This window comes from Rattus norvegicus, chromosome 4, assembly GCF_036323735.1.
Source record: "Rattus norvegicus strain BN/NHsdMcwi chromosome 4, GRCr8, whole genome shotgun sequence".
Classification (NCBI taxonomy): domain Eukaryota; kingdom Metazoa; phylum Chordata; class Mammalia; order Rodentia; family Muridae; genus Rattus; species Rattus norvegicus.
The window spans coordinates 117,044,754-117,060,514 of record NC_086022.1 but is presented as its reverse complement, the minus strand read 5'-3'; the positions used below and the strand labels follow the sequence as shown (position 1 = coordinate 117,060,514).

At 43.0% G+C, this 15,761-nt stretch overlaps 1 protein-coding gene and 1 pseudogene across 1 annotated transcript in view; one reads left to right on the top strand and one right to left on the bottom strand.

Annotated features, from left to right (window-relative positions):
- The window catches only part of M1ap (meiosis 1 associated protein), a 90,825-nt gene that overhangs the window by 33,941 nt on the left and 41,123 nt on the right, over positions 1 to 15,761 (bottom strand). The window lies entirely within an intron of this gene.
- On the top strand, positions 3,267 to 9,528 carry LOC134486692 (small ribosomal subunit protein eS6-like; annotated as a pseudogene).

Here is a 15,761-nt window from a genome sequence, read left to right as displayed (position 1 = left end):
CGGTTGATCTTCCCCATTTAGATGTAGGCTTCTTTTCACGTACATCCTGCCCATCCCCCAGTTTGGGGCCTTGGCAAAGGCCTATTACTCCCATCGCTTTTCCTGTGGCTCTTCTGCTTCAGCTAAGTTAGTCTCCTTGTCACATGACTTCCTTCCTTCCTTAGGGCTTTTATTACTCTGTTAATCCGTGGCCTGCGCCTCCTCCAGCATTTGACTCAGAACGCTGTCCAGGACCTATGCTTAAAGGATCTTTCCCTGTCCGTCTTTAATTAATAACTGTTGGGTGCCTGGGAGCTTCATTTATGCAGTATTAATCATACTTGTTAATTTATTTCTTCTGAAGGCTCTCTTTCCCCGAGTTTATGAAAGGCAGTTTAGTGGAAAGATCAGGACTTGCATGGTGGCTTGGATAGTGTTAGTTGTATGCTCTGGGGAGGGGTGGGGACACTGTAACCTATTTCCTAGTTATCATGAAGCACTCTGGTCTAAGTTGTTTAAGAACAGCATGCAGTAGGTCAACTACTGCCCTCCTCTCCTTCCTTCTCTTCCATTTCTTTATCTCGCTGAAGGGAGATGAAACAGGGTCTCCTGTGGGCCAACCTGGCCTCAGACTCATTTTGTAGACAAGGATGACTTTGAACTTCTGGTCTTCCTGCCTCCATTTCCCAAGTATGGGGATGATAAGGGTTGGCCTACCAGACAGTTTATGTGGTGCTGAGGGTCAAACCCGGAGCTTCACGCATGTAAATCAAGCAAGCACGCTAGTAACTGTGCCACACGCCCTATTCTTTTACTCTTCTCCCATCTACAGAGTGATTCAATCTCATAGGCAAAAGAAGAACTTTCCTTTTTCTTCAAACTGTTTTTTTGCTAGGTCATCCTCCTTGGCTTCTGCTTTACTGGGTTAGGAACAGCAGCACCTACTGCAGTCTTCCTCAGAAACAGAGCTAAAGGGGCTAAACCAGAGAGTCGGGAAGGAGATACTGTTCTCAGATACTGAAGAAGAGTTCCTCCCAGAAAGCAAGGCACGATTATCTGATGAAACAGGGTGCCAGAGTGAAACTACACAGCCAAACATTAGAGAGCCTTGCCTGAGTCATTGTAGCCACAGGAAGCGACATTCACAACCTACACGTGGACTTACTCTGCTCTCTAGTGGCCACAAGCAGTGACAGCCTTCACCGAACTCTGGATATTGAAAGTCAGGTAATGCCTACAGCAGTAGGTAAACCCTGAAGCAAGGTCACACAGCTGAAGTGTATGTTTTAGAAATACTTTGTGTGTGTGCACATGTGCGTGTGAGTGTGTGTGTGTGTACCTCAAAGTATGTCTATGTTCCATGTGCATGCATATGTCTGCCGAAGCCTATACACATGGGTGCTGGAGGAGGTGTATCACTGGGAATGGGCTTGAAGAACTTAAGGCCTGGCCCGGCAGCCAGTTTGCTCCTTTTGCTTTATGTTTGTGGCTGAAGATGTGGTTGAGGTTCTCAGCTTCCAGCTCCTGCCGCCTGCTGCCTGCTGCCTGCCTGCCTGCTGCCTTCTTGCCTGCTGCCTGCCTGCCTGCTGCCTGCTGCCTTCTTGCCTGCTGCCTTCTTGCCTGCTGCCTGCCTGCCTGCTGCCTGCTGCCTGCTGCCTGCCTGCCTGCTGTTCCCCAGCATTATGAACTCTGCCCCCTCTGCAACCAGAGGCCCAAACAAGCTTTCATACATTGAGTTGGTCATGGTATTTTATCCAGCAACGGAAAGTAACGAGTACTGTAAGCTGGAGATGAGAGTGATCCCAGGCTGAGAGACCATCGAGTATGAAATAAGGATGCTGGACACTTGGAAGCATTGCAGACTTTGAAGTAATCTTGGGAATTAAGATCAAAAAGTTGCCTCTTGGAAGTCTACAAAGATGTGAACATTTTAGACACTCAGAAGCCGGGCCATTTCTTTTACTTTTTTGTTTTTAGTGAAACATGTGGCCTAAATTGGAAGAAATATATCTTAACTAAAGTTCTTTTTTTTTTTTTTTTTTTTTGGTTCTTTTTTTCGGAGCTGGGGACCGAACCCAGGGCCTTGCGCTTCCTAGGTAAGCGCTCTACCACAGAGCTAAGTCCCCAGCCCCTTAACTAAAGTTCTTAATGGCCCTATTTTCACCTTTTAAAAAAATTTATATATTTATTATATATAAGTATGCGGTAGCTGTCCCCAGACACATCAGAAGAGGGCATTAGATTCCATTCCAGATGGTTGTGAGCCACCATGTGGTTGCTGGGAATTGAACTCAGGACCTCTGGAAGAGCAGTCAGTGCTCTTAACCACTGGGCCATCTCTCCAGCCCCCTATTTTCATCTTATTTTTAAAAAAATGAAGCCCCTAGGTGAAAGCGGTTGCTTAGTAGTGACTGGGGGTATGCCAAAGTCTAAAGTATTATCTGGCGCTGGAGAGATAGCTCAGTTGGTAAGGGTTTTGCCTCACAAGCAGGAAGACCCGAGTTCAAACCCAGAATCCATGTGAAAATACTGGGAGGCATGGTGGTGCAGAGGCAGGAGGGCTCACCGGACAGCCAGTCTAGTCTAATTGAGACAAAGGAGGTGGATGATAGCGCTGTGTTCTGGCTTCTACACATAACCTCTCATGTCAGTAAAGAAGAAAAACAGATAGAGTATTATTTGGCTTGCTAAACACTAGTTGTAGGAGATATTTAAAAATTCTTCATGGTAGCACATGCCTGTAATGGCAGCACTAGGGAGACTGATGCAGAATTGCTGTGAATTTGGCTATGAGATGGACACTGAGTACTGGGGGCAGTCAGAGCCCCATAAAGAAACCATGTTTTAAAAACAAAAGTCTTTGGGGTTGGGGATTTAGCTCAGTGGTAGAGTGCTTGCCTAGAAAGCGCAAGGTCCTGGGTTCGGTCCTCAGCTCCGAAAAAAGAAAGAAAGAAAGAAAGAAAGAAAGAAAGAAGGAAAAAAACCAAACCAAAAGTCTTTGTTCTTCCTGCAAATATTAATTTACTTAAAGGTATTTAATATAAGCTGACATACAACTTTCAGAGTTAGAAATAAAACGTTGAAACTGGCTGGGAAATAGTGTTTTCACAGGCACAGCGGTAAGAAGAGAGGGAAGGTTACAGTGGACAAAAAGGAGTCTGATGGCACAGCCCCAACAGCCACAGCACTGTGTTTGCCTCCTTCAAACATTTAAAATTTTACTTATTAGTTATCGTCATTGTTATGTACACTCTGCTGCACATGTGTGGCAAATGCACAAGGCACAAATGTGCGGAGGTCAGAGGGCGACTTTTGGGAATCGGTTCTCTAACTTCACTGGAGAACCAGGGATTGAACTTGGATCGCCAGACTTGCAGAGTGAACTGGGTCGAGTAAGGTAAAGTCGAAAAGGTCTCAGAAACCAGAGAAAATCCCAAAGCACACGCACATGTGCGCGCACACACCTGGTGCATGACCGTGACTGTACTGCCCGGGTCTGCTTTTTTGTATCTCTGGAGAGTATTTTCAGGATACTGGGTTCACAAAAGAGGAAGTGGTGACTCAAAAGCAAACATAAAAATTCCAAAGGTGGGGTTGGGGATTTAGCTCAGTGGTAGAGCGCTTGCCTAGGAAACACAAGGCCCTGGGTTCGATCCCCAGCTCTGAACAAAAGAACCAAAAAAAAAAAAAAATTCCAAAGGTACAAAGGTGTTTACAAATTCCCCTCTAAGACTTGCAGCTTTGTGTTTAGATGTCAGTTCCCCTGTTATAAGTCCCAGGACTTTCCCCAGCTTTTCAGTTGTCTTTTGACATCATAGGGCTTTTTATCTTGCCAACTACATTAATCAAAAATTACATTCGTGTGTGTGTGTGTGTGTGTGTGTAAGTGTGTGATTGTGTGTGTAAGTGTGTGATTGTGTGTGTGAGTGTGTATGTGTGTGTGTGTGAGTGTGTGTGATGGTGTGTGTGTGTAAGTGTGTGATGGTGTGTGTGTGTGTAATGGTGTGAATGTGATAGTCAGATGGCATCTTGCAAGAGTCGGTTCTCTTCTTCCCCCGAGTGAGTCCTGGAGAGTGAACTAGGGTATGGAGCCTCAGGTCTTTGCACTTGGCAGAAAGCACCTTAACTTGCCTTAGATTTTAATTAAAAATTTTCCTTTATTTTTGTGTGTGTGAGTGGATGTGTGTGTGTGTGTGTGTGTGTGTGTGTGTGTGTGTGTGAAGGTGTGTGACCACAGGCTTGCATGTGTGGAGGCCAGAGGTCAACATCAGTCTTCCTCTAGTGCTCTCTGCCTTATTTTTGAGATAGAGTTTCTCTCTGAACATGTAGCTCACTGTCTTGGCCAGACGGCTTGGCCAGGGAGCTACTGAAATCCTCCTGCCTCCACCTCACCAGCTCAAAGGTAGCGTCTGGCCTTCTAACATGAGTGCTGGAGATCAAAATCAGGGCAAGCATGTTATCAACTGAGCATCTCGCCAGGCTAAGCCTTCATAGAAGAGTCTGTCTTTCACTGGCTTTGTTAGGGGAAGAAGACAGGCGAACCAGGCTTTCCAGAAAGTGAGGAAGAAGTCCAGTAAAACAGAGATCCAGAGAGCACTGAATGATGTGCTGGAGCTCAGTATGAGGCCCTAGCTGGCCCTTGCCTCACATGAGGGGCAAACGGAAAACAGCTTGGAGTTTAGACTTAAAGAATGGAACTGCCGCAGCAGCTCTCTGCTCCCAAACCCCGTGGGAGAGAGACCTCACCGCCTGATCAGGTGGGCACTCCTGAGGCTGCAGAGCGGAGGAGACCACCAACACTGCCCACCCCTGCCCACATCCCTGGCCCAAGAGGCAACTGTATAAGGCCTCTGGGTTCCCATAGGGGAGGGCCCGGGAGCGGCAGGACCCCTGCGCCTGAGACACCGCCGGAACCTGAAGGAAACAGACCGGATAAACAGTTCTCTGCACCCAAATCCCGTGGGAGGGAGAGCTAAACCTTCAGAGAGGCAGACACGCCTGGGAAACCAGAAGAGACTGCACTCTGTGCACATCCAGACGCCAGAGGAAAACACCAAACGTCATCTGGAACCCTGGTGCACGGAGGCTCCCAGAAAGAGCGGCGCAGATCTTCCCGGTTGCTGCCGCCGCGGAGAGGACTTAGGCAGTACCCCACAAGCAAACTTGAGCCTTGGAACCACAGGTAGGACCAACTTTTCCCCTGCAAGAAACCTGCCTGGTGAACTCAAGACACAGGCCCACAGGAACAGCTGAAGACCTGTAGAGAGGAAAAACTACACGCCCGAAAGCAGAACACTCTGTCCCCATAACTGGCTGAAAGAAAACAGGAAAACAGGTCTACAGCACTCCTGACACATAGGCTTATAGGACAGTCTAGCCACGGTCAGAAATAGCAGAACAAAGTAACACTAGAGATAATCTGATGGCGAGAGGCAAGCGCAGGAACCCAAGCAACAGAAACCAAGACTACATGGCATCATCGGAGCCCAATTCTCCCACCAAAGCAAACACGGAATATCCAAACACACCAGAAAAGCAAGATCTAGTTTCAAAATCATATTTGATCATGATGCTGGAGGACTTCAAGAAAGACATAAAGAACTCCCTTAGAGAACAAGTAGAAGCCTACAGAGAGGAATCGCAAAAATCTCTGAAAGAATTCCAGGAAAACACAATCAAACAGTTGAAGGAATTAAAAATGGAAATAGAAGCAATCAAGAAAGAACACATGGAAACAATCCTGGACATAGAAAATCAAAAGAAAAGACAAGGAGCTGTAGATACAAGCTTCACCAACAGAATACAAGAGATGGAAGAGAGAATCTCGGGAGCAGAAGATTCCATAGAAATCATTGACTCAACTGTCAAAGATAATGTAAAGCAGAAAAAGCTACTGACCCAAAACATACAGGAAATCCAGGACTCAATGAGAAGATCAAACCTAAGGATAATAGGTATAGAAGAGAGTGAAGACTCCCAGCTCAAAGGACCAGTAAATATCTTCAACAAAATCATAGAAGAAAACTTCCCTAACCTAAAAAAAGAGATACCCATAGGCATAAAAGAAGCCTACAGAACTCCAAATAGATTGGACCAGAAAAGAAACACCTCCCGTCACATAATTGTCAAAACACCAAACGCACAAAATAAAGAAAGAATATTAAAAGCAGTAAGGGAAAAAGGTCAAGTAACATATAAAGGCAGACCTATCAGAATCACACCAGACTTTTCGCCAGAAACTATGAAGGCCAGAAGATCCCGGACTGATGTCATACAGACCCTAAGAGAACACAAATGCCAGCCCAGGTTACTGTATCCTGCAAAACTCTCAATTAACATAGATGGAGAAACCAAGATATTCCATGACAAAACCAAATTTACACAATATCTTTCTACAAATCCAGCACTACAAAGGATAATAAAGGGTAAAGCCCAACATAAGGAGGCAAGCTATACCCTAGAAGAAGCAAGAAACTAATAATCTTGGCAACAAAACAAAGAGAATGAAAGCACACAAACATAACCTCACATCCAAATATGAATATAAAGGGAAACAATAATCACTATTCCTTAATATCTCTCAACATCAATGGCCTCAACTCCCCAATAAAAAGACATAGATTAACAAACTGGATACGCAACGAGGACCCTGCATTCTGCTGCCTACAGGAAACACACCTCAGAGACAAAGACAGAAACTACCTCAGAGTGAAAGGCTGGAAAACAACTTTCCAAGCAAATGGTCAGAAGAAGCAAGCTGGAGTAGCCATTCTAACATCAAATAAAATCAATTTTCAATTAAAAGTCATCAAAAAAGATAAGGAAGGACACTTCATATTCATCAAAGGAAAAATCCACCAAGATGAACTCTCAATCCTCATCTTCGGTTGGTTTATATACAAGTGTGCAATTTCTAGGCTTGAAAGTAAAATGATGCTATCTGGTGCTGGATAGAGGAGCCTTATTTTTTATTATGGCAGTTTGCTATTTTTGTAACATGGTGATTTGGTTGAACACAATAAAGTACAGTAGTAACTGAAAAAAAAAAAAGAATGGAACTAAGGGCAGGGAGGGTGGCAAATGTCTTTAATCCCAGCCCTCAGGAGGCAGAGGCAGGCAGATAGGTCTTTGTGAGGTAAAGACCAGTCTGCTCTACAATAGGCAATTCCTCAGCAGCCAGGGCTACCTAAATGAGACCTTGTCTACAACAACCACCACAACCACAACCACCACAACCACAACCAGCAAGATAAACACAGGAAGAGTGGAATTGAGAATTTGAGTATTGGTTTACTGTACGGGCAGTGGGTGGCAGTCTGAGCCTACAAAGTTAATTGTCTGACAAAACAGACAAAAATCACTCCAAGGCAAGGTAACAGAATTTAAAATCTCTATAACCTAACATTCGCAAAATAAAACTAAAATGTTTTTGGCATATAGAGAAAGAAAACTATGACTCAGTCTCCAAAGAAAACACAAATCACAAATGTCAGTCTTTACTTGATAAAGATATTGACTCTACCAGATAAAGACTTTATTGAATTGAATAATTTAATTGACATAATTGAAACAATTCTCAATGAGGAATTGAAAGTATGTTCACAATGAATAGAAATATAAGATGAATTTAAAAAAAGAAATATAAGAAATGCCAATAAACAGAAAATATAAAAGATAATAATGGAAATTTTAGAATTTAAAAATACAGTATCTAAACAAAAACATTCACATGAGTTTAAAAGCAGAATGAGAATGAAGGACAAAGTGAGTGATCTAAAAGCAGATGGAAAAACATCCACCTGAAGGGACAAAAGTGGACAAAATAAAGGAACAGGGGCTAGGGATATAGCTCAGTCATAGAGAGCTTGCTTAGTGAGCACAAAGCCTTGAGTTCTGTTCCCAGCGTTATAAAATCAGATGTAGTGGCTCACCTTAGTACTTGAGAGGTGTAGACAGGGGCATAAGAAGTTCAAGGTCATTTTATGCTATGTAGAGAATTTAAGATGACCCTGGGCTACCTGAGACCCTCAATACCAATACCAAGCAAGCAAGCAGCAAGCAGCAAGCCAGCCAGCCAGCCAGCCAGTCAGCCAGCCAGCCAGCCAGCCAGCAAAAACAACAGGTACAGAACCTAGGCTCTGTGGAACACACTTATTTTATTCTGTATTTTGTATTTTGTTATTGTTGTTGTTATTTGAGATGGAGTCCTTTCTTTGTTTGGTTGTGTTTTGTTTTGTTTTTTTGGGGTGGGGGGACAGGGTCTCTTGAAGTCTTAAACAGCCATGCCCAGCTAAGACAGAGACAGGGTCTAGCTAGGGTGGCCTCACACTTGGGAATCTTTCTGCTTCACTCTCCTAAGTACTAGGATTAAAGTTTATACCACTATGTGGGGATCTCTCTGTGGAAGAATTTTAAAAAGTTTAACATATAGGGACTTGGAAAAAGAGAAAGGATACAGCACAAAAATATCTGAAGAAATATGGTAGAAAGTTCTAGAACTTAAGTTACAGATTTAAGTGTATGGGTTTGGTAGGGCGTGATGGTGTACCCTATAACCCCAGTACTTGGGAGGCAGAGGCAGATGGATATCTGTGACTTGGGGCCAGTCTGGTTAACAAATTGAGTTCCAGGCCAGCGAGGCCTACACAGTGAGACCCTATCTTAAAAAGAAAAACGAAGCATATAGACTCAAGCTCCTTTTCCTGGAGCCTCCTCAGTGGTCAGCAGAATCAAGGAGAAGCTGTGCATTTCCTTCCCAGCCACCAGCCGTCAGAAACACACATTGCAGTGGACGATTGCAGTGGACGATGGAGGCCAACTCTGTACTTTCTACGAGAAGCACAGAGCCACACAGAAGCGCAGGAGCACAGAAGGAGCTGCTGGTGCTCTGGGTGAAGAGGAGAAGTGTTATGTTGTCCTAATCAGCAGTGGGAATGACAAACCTCATGAAGCGAGGTTTCTCGACTCTTGACCGAGTGCAGCAGCTGTTGAGTAAGGGGCACACTTGTTACAGGCCAAGGAGAGATGGAAAGAGGAAGCCCAAATCTGTTCACGGATGCCTGGTGGATGTCTAATCTGGGTTCCCAACTCGGTCACTGTCAAAAAGGGGGAGAAGGCTATTCCTAAACTGACAGATACTACCGTGCCTCAGTGCTTGGCGATCAGAGGAGCTTGCCGAATCCTATTGCTTTTCAGTCTTTTTAGTGAAGATGATGTCTGCCAATACATTGTCAGAAAGCTCTTGAACGATGAAGGGAAGAAGGCTGGGACCAAGGCACCCAAGACTTACAGTCTTGTTACTTCACTTGTTCTGCAACAAAAATGCCAAATGGAGAAGACTGCAGAATATGCTAAACTTTTCGCCAGGAGAATGAAGGAAAGCAAAGAAAAAAAAAAAAACAAACAAAAAAACCAGGAACAGATTGCCAAAAGATGCAGGCTATCCTTGGTTAGAGCTTTTATTTCTGAGTCCAGCCAAAAATAAGTCTTTAAGAGTAACAAGTAAATGATCAGATCTGGAAGGAGAATAGGTAGATTAAAGAGGCTTAGTGAACTCCCGACAGGATAAATTAGAAGAAATCTATGCTTAGTTATGTCATTATCAAGCTGCTCAAGACAAACATAAAGACAATTTCATGAAAACAGTCAGAAAAATGATCCTTTCCAGATAGCCGAAAATGATTTAAGGGCTGTCATTTCTAAAGAGAAGCAAGGGATGGCCAGAAGGCAACGGAATATCTTTAAATTACTGAAACATCCCAGACAACCTATAATTCTGTATGAGACAAATAATCTTGAAGAATGAAGGTGGACTAGACATTGTCAGATAAATAGCAGTGAGAATGGTCACTGCCAGAACCCTCACTATAAAAGATACCAAGGTCCTTCAAGGGAAGGACATGATATCAAAGGCAAACATGGGTGTCTAGGAGTGAATGAGGGGCATTGGAAGGAGCAAAAATATATGGGTAAAGATGGAGGATCCAGGATTTAAGACCAAGAGCTGGAGATTCTGCTCAGCAGTTAAGAACCATTCCCAACACCCACAGGGTAGCTCACAACCATCTGTCACTCCAGTCCCATGGGATCTGATACCCTTTTCTGGCCTCTACAGGCACTGAACACATAAGATAACTGCAGCATAAACAATAGTGTAATATAACCCTAGAACTCAGAACGTGAGAGGCAGAAACGGGAGGCAGGAGGCAGGAGTTCAAGGTCATCCTCAGGTGTACATTGAGTTCAAAGCTAGTCTGGGCTCTATGAGACCCTGTTTTAAAAACAAATGAAAAAGTAAACATACAAAGTAAAAGATAGAATATATACTTGAGATGGGATAAGTGGACCTACGTAATTGTGAAGTTTCTGTATTTCACATGAAGTAGTGCTGTATTAATTTTAAGTATGCTGTAAAAAATTTAAAAATAGATTTTAAGTCCTATGTTAACTCTAATTAGACTGTGAATAGACAAAAGATATGTAATGTAACCCCCTAGAGAAGTCACTAAAAATAACACAAAAATGAATAGCTAAATTACAATTGATAAAATAGAATTAAAATGCTTTTTATGTCTTTTGTGTTTTTGTTTTTTTGGGGGGGCAGGTCTTTTTTTTTTTTTTTGGTTCTTTTTTTCGGAGCTGGGGACCGAACCCAGGGCCTTGGGCTTCCTAGGCAAGCGCTCTACCACTGAGCTAAATCCCCGAGAACTGGGGGGGCAGGTCTTATGAAGCCCTGGCTGGCCTGGGATCCACCAAGTAAACCAGGCTGACCTTGAACTCACAGAAATCTGCCTCCCTCTGCCCCTGAGTGCTGGGATTAAAGATATGCACCACATACCCAGCTAAATTGAAAAAGTTACTTATATGTCTGTGTGTATGTCTCTGTGTGTATAGTACATGTATTCTGGTGACTTTGGAGGCCAGAAGAGAATGTTACATCCCTTGGAACTGGTGTTACAGGTGGCTGTAGGTTGCCTGATGTGGCTACAGGGACGAACCCTGGGTCCTTTGGAAGAATAGCAAGAACTTTAATTGCTGAGCCATCTCTCCGTCCCCGAATCTTACAAATATTTGAACACCCCTCAAAGGCAGGAAAGGAGGAGAAAAAAAGACCAATCAAAACAGAATTAACAAACAAAAGAATAAAATAGTAGATCTAAAACCAACCATATCAATAGTCAATACTTAAAGTAATTATTAACGGACTTCCATTACAAGTAAAACTTAGAATTATCAGAATAAATAAAAAGATATGTTGTCTACAACAAATTTATTATTATTATTATTATTATTATTATTATTATTATTATTATTATTATATTTTGAAACAGTCTCTCTGTGTTGCTCCAGCTGTCCTGGAACCCATTCTGTAGATCAGGCTGGCCTCAAACTCAGAGATCTACATGCCTCTGCCTCTGAAGTGCTGAGATTAAAGGTGTTTGCCACCGTGACTGGCTCAATATGCTTTAAATACAAACTCGCAAATGGATTGAAAGTACATGAATGAGAAAAGATAAATGGTAAGGACCCAGGAGAAATGAAAACATACATACCCAGCAAGATCCGTGTGTAGATATTTACACAAGCTTTATTCATAGTCAAAAATAGGAAACCAGAGTGCCCATTGACAGGTGAATAGTTAAACAAAATATAACATTTATGCAAAATATTACTGCTTAACAATCAGAACTTTTATAAACAACACGGACAGATCTCAGTGTCGGAATGAAGAAGGCCAGACACAAAGGTATATATACTGTATGACTCTACTTTTGTAAAATGCCATCCAATGTACAGGAGGGAAGGACACAGGGTGGGACTGAGTGTAGCGAGGTGGGAGGGGCTTTGGGCACAGCAGCAGTATTTGATATCTTGACCAGGTGATGATTTGTAAGTGTATAGAACTATGAAAACTCGCTGAGTTGTACATGTTGAATGCATGTAACTTCTGGTGTGTAGATTATTCCTCAAACCGGCAAGAGCAAACTCTTAATCTTCATGTAATTTCAGATATGCTGCTAAATTCCTATTACTTCATTCAAGTATAAAGGAGAGGTTGCTATTTTTCTGAGACCATGGCTTTTCTTTTTTAAATGAAACAAATGTCTATCTGGGTTAAAAATCTTTAGGTATCAAACACAACAGAGCTTCTAATTTAGTCTTAACACCACAGGAAAATGACTTTAATGCAGTTATCAAAGACAAACTCGACACGCAGCTGCTCATCTGGCCTGTTTTCTAAGACATCAGAGTCTGACAACTGCTTGAAGTACAGAAGGGACCCTCCGATCCCCGACCCCCACTTCTTTCTGGAATCTTCTAAGGAACAATAAATCTCTATCTTCTTTGTTTGGATTGTTAACATTCGGTATTTCCTGAGAACACATTCAGATGGGGTGTCTTTCCAAGGACCTTGACATCGATCCCTAGTAAACTCTAGGAGGAAATTTTAAACAGATGGTTTGTGAGCACTTAGCAAAGGAACCTGATATCCTTGTGTACATGACTGAGCAATGCAGGCTTGCTGACAGCCTCGTTAAGCTGATTTGTAACTGCTTCAAGACTTATACACCCAATCAGTGCAGGCTGTTGTCAACCCAGACAGATGTCGTCTAGATGCCAAAGTATATTGATCACTGTGGCCTGTTTAGTTTTGGCATATTTATTACTTATCCATTCTCTAGAAGGCTATTATAAAAACTTTATTATATGCAAATGAGGACCTATTAAGTGCACCCATGTACGCCCCGAAAGCGCAACCATAAGCAGACAGCCACGAATTATTTTGTCAGACTTGAGATGTAGAATACCCTTAATAGCACTGACATGCCTGTGCGCTCTTTGCTCATCTGCAGAGGAAGTCTTGCTATGCTGGACTTCCTTATCGCTCTCTCCCTTTTAAAGAGCAGTTTTACTACTTTAAGCAGCATTTTATTGCTTTCATTTCCTCGAGCTTTGTAAGGAAGTGCAATCTTCTTTGTGCCGTTAGTGGCTTGCTTCCCCATCTCGTATCGGAGATTCATTAGCATCGTTCCACTCTGCCCCTGTGCTCTACATTATGACGACAACGGCACAAAGTCTGTGTTCCAGACAGGTACTCCAGGCTGGTTGTATGGGTCAGAGCTGTAGGTGTGATTTTTCTGACAAACAGAAATTCTGATTTTTAACACCGTGACGCTTATTCAGTCTTTTGCAGCTAGCAGACTTTACGAAATCCTTCCCTCTCCTCACCTATAGTCTAAGTTTTTTCTTATATATTCTCTTCTAAAAGTTTTATCTCATGTTGAGGTTTTTAATCCCTTTAAATTTTATAAAGTAGAGATCCAACTTTTCTTTTTCCTGTAAGGAACACTGATCATTCTAGCATAATTTAGTAACTACATTAATCTTTTTTTTTTCATTGTTTTTCCATGGCAGCCACACCACACATTAAGATTTCATGGGACTTCTTGTTTCTGGGCTCAGCAATCTGTTCTAGACAGGACAAATGGTCTATTCCTGTGTCAGTATGGTACTGTGTATTATTTCCTGCAGTGCTGGGTGTTAAACCCAGAGCATCATGCATATGAAACAAAGGCCGTATGACAAGCCCCAACAGTCTTCTTTAACACCTTTATGAATCGTCTCTACGGCCTCAGCTTTAACATGTGCTTAACCTGAATGTGTGCATGTACATGTGGGTGTGAGTGCATGCACACTTTGCATAGGATTAGCTCATCAGATTAATTTTAAAAAGTGAGCTAAGCACACTGGCTCACAACTGTAATCTCATTTATAAGCATTTATGAGGTGGACATAGGGGAATCTGATTTTTCAGGACAGCCTAGGTTACATATGACCTAGGCTTTGCAAAGCAAGAGTCTGCCTCAGACCAAAATAAATAAGTGAAGCCGGGCATGGCAGTACAGACTTGTGATCCTAGCACTCAAGAGGCTGAAGCAGGAGCAGTGGCCCAAGGACTACACAGGGAGACCCTGTTTCAAACACCAAACCAAGTCAAAACAAAAATCAACAAAAAACCCTGATAGGGTTTTGATTGGAATCAGTTACTAGGTCACTCTGGGGAGGACTGAATTCAATTCTAATGATACTGATGTTTTCTCCACCATCATGTTCCTTCCATCCAAATCTAACTTCTTTAGGTACAGCCCCAAGAAGTATGATAATATGTACCTGTGGAGGTTTGAACAGTGATGGCCTCCACAGACTCATGTATTTTTTTTTAAATACTTATTTATTTATTTATTTTATATATGAGTACACTGTAGCTGTCTTCAGACACACCAGAAGAGGGCATCAGATCTCATTACAGATGGCTGTGAGCCACCATGTGGTTGCTGGGAATTGAACTCAGGACCTCTGGAAGAACAACCAGTGCTCTTAACCACTGAGCCATCTCTCCAGCCCCAGACTCATGTATTTGAATGCTTGGCCCATAGGAAGTGGCACTAATAGGAGGTGTGGCTTTGTTGGAGTAGGTGTGGCCTTGCTGGAGGAAGTGTGTCACTGTAGTGGGAATTTAGCTAACCATTTTGTGCTCCCAGCCACCCACCAGAGTCCTCTGGATTCTCAAAAGAATCCAGAAACACACACACACACACACACACACCTTGAAAGGCTGGGCATTTCTAATCCTTTCAGCTGCTAGCAAACATTCCCCTCCAGTACTCCTGAGTTAACATCTTTTAAAATCTATATTCCATCTCTGCTACCCTAAACACAAGTGGGGAAGTGGCCTCTGTGGCCGCTTTCCCTGGTTCTCACAGGTTGGCAGGCCTTTATATCTGGTTTTCCTCCTTCCCCATAACGGTGATCTCTGCTTCCTTCCTCTCTCCTGGTTCCAAGCCTGCACAAATCTCAAAGTCTTGCCTCAGTCTACCTACCCAGCCATTGGCTGTTGGCTCTTTATTGATTGATCAAAAACCAATTAGGGACAAGGACCTTCAGCATTTGGATACAGAGATTCCCCATTTGGGGGATTAATTAAAAAACATTAGAACCAATTCCCAACATGTCATTGTGGGGGCAGACTTTGAGGTCTCCTATGCTCACGTTATACCCAGTGTGATACACAGCCTCCTTCTGAAGCCGCCATGGTTCCCACTGTGACAATAGTGGACTAAAACCTCTAAACTGCCAGCCAGCCTCAATTAAACGTTTGCCTTTATAAGAGTTGCAGTGGTCATGGTGTCTCTTCATAGCAATAAAACCCTAACTAAGACAGGTATCCCTGTTGAAATTTCTTTCTTGTATGAAAAAAAATTATGTATGTGATTGTGTGAATGTATGCCATATGTATATGGGTGCCTGAGGAAGCAAGAAGGCGGCCTTGGATCCTTGAGAGCTGTATTTAAAGGTGGTTGTAAGCTTTCCAAAATAAGTGATAGGAACCAAACCTGGGTCCTCTGGAAGAACATTGTCTTACTGTCTTAGTTAGGGTTTTATTACTGTGAACAGACACCATGACCAAGTCAAGTCTTATAAAGGACAGCATTTAATTGGGGCTGGCTTACGGGTTCAGAAGTTCAACCCATTATCATCAAAGTAGGAGCATGGCAGCGTCTGGCAAGCATGGTGCAGCAGGAGCTGAGAGCTCTACATCTTCATCTGAAGGCTGCTAGAAGACTGGCTTCCAGGTAGCTAGGACTAGGGTCTTAAAACCCATGCCCACAGTGACACACTTCTTCCAACAAGGACATACCTACTCCGACAAGGTCACACCTCCTCATAGTGCCACTCCCTGGGCCAAGCATATACAAACCATCACAGTTACTTCACAGCTG